At 43.3% G+C, this 3,888-nt stretch overlaps 1 pseudogene; it reads left to right on the top strand.

The window, feature by feature from the left end:
* The first annotated feature begins 245 nt into the window (after positions 1–245).
* On the top strand, positions 246–1,530 carry LOC127930344 (uncharacterized; annotated as a pseudogene).
* The last annotated feature ends 2,358 nt before the right edge of the window (positions 1,531–3,888 follow it).

The raw sequence follows: 3,888 nt of genomic DNA, 5'->3' as shown, positions 1-3,888 counted from the left end.
GCTCCGAACTGTTGTATCGTTTCAACCAGTAGTTTTGAAAGTGGTGCAACAGGAGCCAAAACGAGCCTCCTGTACTACACCATCACATGATACGTTACGTCCTGCTAATCCTTATTATTACATGTTTTTTCTGTATGCAATTCAGATGATATGTTACGAATTCAATTTATAAAATATGTTATGAATTTGTTGTGCTTAATAAGATCCAGGACTGCATCTTTGAATGAGATGGCTAATGATACAAAATGTCTATATTTGCAGGTTGTAAGTAGGATGTTCTGCACTCTTGACATATACAATGTTATATATAGTTTCTAATTATTGTCTGTTGTTGCCACAGATGCTGTCGACCTCGGCCAAATCAAAAGATTGTGTCGGAAAATCGCGACAACAAGATACCTCTTGCAAAGCCGAAAAGTTCCAAGTTGAGAATCGGGGGTCTGGAGGACACTGTTCACGCTGGAGATGGTGAACAGTTAGAAGTTTGGAAAGACTGCTACCTTCCAAAGAGAATGGAGATGGTGGTCATTGGTGCCCTGGATGACTTCCGCTGTTCGGCAGCAGGATGGCAGCTGGTCCTCCTGTTATGTGAAGATGGCAATGTCTACGCCTACGAGTTTGAAGTTCTACACCTTGTTGCCAGAAGCTTGGAGGATCTCTTTAAATCTGGAGCAGAGTTCCCAGGACTGGAGAAACACAGATTTGGAGAATGCTTTGAGGAATTGGTAAGACCCAGCAATATTACATTAACTTAGCAAACGTATGAACTTATATTGTGTTTAACATTAATAAATGAGGTAATCAAGTGTTGTTATTGTCAGTTACAGTAGGTCTTGCATTTATTCGTCTACATGTCATTGTTCTTGAATAATTCCAAAATGTAGACATACAGTGTAATGTGTCAATATGTAAGTTGCTGGACTAGTTATTCCACAGTTATATTTTTTCAGACTGAGGAAGAGATGAAGAAAGAGATGCAATGTGTTGAAATAAAGAAAATCAATGACGAGCATATTCAGTTCCGAAGAAGTTTGGAGATTGAGATACTGAGGAATCTCAAAGCAATCAGTCAATCTGAGGTAATAATTACTGTTTGATTCAGACTGAGGGTATGGTACACATAGCAAAACATGACAAAAAGTGTGTATATTGAAATCAGGAAAAGTTTAAGACAAAAATCTATTATCTATGCTCGCCCTAGGTGAACAAACCCTAATACTGCTGTTTGTTTATGTTAATGCTGTTAAAATGTCCGTAAATTATTATGGTAATATTGTGGTAAACTATTTGTGATTTTCCATAACCACTATGTTGTTGATAATGTTTCAGCCAACCTTTCAACCCAACAAAGTGGTTAGCCAAGTCGGACCGAATATTCAAGGCCTTCAAAGGAAGGACAACAAAGGAAGCAGGACAACTTCAATGGCTCAGACACAAGAGGATTACAATCCTCACAAGAGGATTACAAAAAGAAATCCAGCCCCGTCGCGGACCAGGATGCCTTGCTCCAAGACATACTAAATAACGTCTTTGCTCGCTTTGAGGACAATACAGTGCCACTGACATGGCCCGCTACCAAAACCTGGGACTCTTCTTCACTGCAGCCGACATGAGTAAAACATTTAAAAGTGTTAACCCTCGCAAGGCTGCAGGCCCAGACGGCATCCCCAGCCGCGTCCTCAGAGGATGCGCAGACCAGCTGGCTGGTGTGTTTACGGACATATTCAATCAATACTTATCCCAGTCTGCTGTCCCCATATGCTTCAAGAGGGCCACCATTGTTTCTGTTCCCAAAAAAGTTAAGGTAACTGAGCTACTGAAGTGCTTTGAGAGACTAGTCAAGGACCATATCACCTCCACCCTACCTGACACCCTAGACCCACTCCAATTTGCTTACCGCCCGAATAGGTTCACAGACGACGCAATCGCAACCACACTGCACATTGCCCTAACCCATCTGGACAAGAGGAATACCTATGTCAGAATGCTGTTCATCGACTACAGCTCAGCATTTAACACCATAGTACCCTCCAAACTCGTCATCGACCTTGGGTCTCGACCCCGCCCTGTGCAACTGGGTACTGGACTTCTGATGGGCCGCTCCCAGGTGGTGAGAGTAGTGTCATGATGTTGCCCTCTTTGAGTACAGCGAGCACCATCCCCCGCGCTCTGCTTCTACAACCAGACTGCTGTGGGCAGAGTGAGGTCAAATTCCCAAGGAATTTCCCCGTAAATTCCTGCCTCATCGACACACAGTTATAGAGAGTAGTTTTCATGGAGACAAAGGAAATCCTTCCACCTCACAGAACGTGAGGTACGAACAAATTTCATGTTCCAGATAAAATGGAAAAGATTGGTGAAGAATCCAGCTACGAACTGGTGCGTTTGTCACAACAGCTCAAGAGAGACGGTGTGGCCACATTACCATAACGCTGTTTATATAATAGCCTCAGATATCAAATCAAATCAAATTTATTTATATAGCCCTTCGTACATCAGCTGATATCTCAAAGTGCTGTACAGAAACCCAGCCTAAAACCCCAAACAGCAAGCAATGCAGGTGTAGAAGCACGGTGGTTAGGAAAAACTCCCAAGAAAGGCCAAAACCTAGGAAGAAACCTAGAGAGGAACCAGGCTATGTGGGGTGGCCAGTCCTCTTCCGGCTTGCCGGGTGGAGATTATAACAGAACATGGCCAAGATGTTCAAATGTTCATAAATGACCAGCATGGTCGAATAATAATAAGGCAGAACAGTTGAAACTGGAGCAGCAGCACGGCCAGGTGGACTGGGGACAGCAAGGAGTCATCATGTCAGGTAGTCCTGGGGCATGGTCCTAGGGCTCAGGTCCTCCGAGAGAGAGAAAGAGAGAGAGAGAAGGAGAGAATTAGAGAATGCACACTTAGATTCACACAGGACACCAAATTGGACAGGAGAAGTACTCCAGATATAACAAACTGACCCCAGCCCCCCGACACATAAACTACTGCAGCATAAATACTGGAGGCTGAGACAGGAGGGGTCAGGAGACACTGTGGCCCCATCCGAGGACACCCCCGGGCAGGGCCAAACAGGAAGGATATAACCTCACCCACTTTGCCAAAGCACAGATATGAGGTTTACTACATCTAATTGTTGTATAAGATGAATAAGTGAAGAAGATACTGTTTGAATAATGGTGTCATATGATTGTGGACTGTTTAAACCTGTTAACGGGAGTGGTTCCCATTTGGGAACGAACCCTCCTCGTTCACCTGGAACGTGGTGCATGGAACGCAAAAATATTCTTAGAAATATTTAACCTCCACATATTAACAAGTCCAATAGCTCAAATGAAAGATAAACACCTTGTTCATCTAGCCAGCGAGTCAGATTTCTAAAATGTTTTACGGCGAAAACATAGCACATATTTATGTCAAATCATTTGAATAGCCAAAAATGCAATCAACAAACGAGGTTTAAAAGAAAAATAATTCACTAACCTCTTCAAGATTACATTTTACATTACATTTTAAGTCATTTAGATCTTATCCAAGCAACTTACAAATTGGTGCATTCACCTTAACATCCAGTAAAGACACAATAGTGCATCTAAATCTTTTAAGGGGGGTTTACATCCTATCCTAGGTATTCCTTAAAGAGGTGGGGTTTCAGGTGTCTCCGGAAGTCAGGATTTCCACCATTGGGGGCCAAACGCTCATTTGAGCGGGAACTGTACTTCTCAAGGGAGGCGAGCAGGCCAGAGGTGGAAAAAATGCCCTTTGTTTGGGTGTATGATCAGAGCCTGGAGGTACTGAGGTGCAGTTGTCAAGCAAAATATTCACTAGAGTGGAGAGAGCGACAGTGGAGAGAACTTGGGAAGGTTGAACACCAGACGGGCTTTGAAGTTG

The sequence above is a fragment of the Oncorhynchus keta genome, chromosome 5, assembly GCF_023373465.1.
Source record: "Oncorhynchus keta strain PuntledgeMale-10-30-2019 chromosome 5, Oket_V2, whole genome shotgun sequence".
NCBI classification, from domain to species: Eukaryota; Metazoa; Chordata; class Actinopteri; order Salmoniformes; family Salmonidae; genus Oncorhynchus; species Oncorhynchus keta.
The sequence above is the reverse complement of the archived record's forward strand: the minus strand, read 5'-3'. Positions and strand labels throughout refer to the sequence as shown.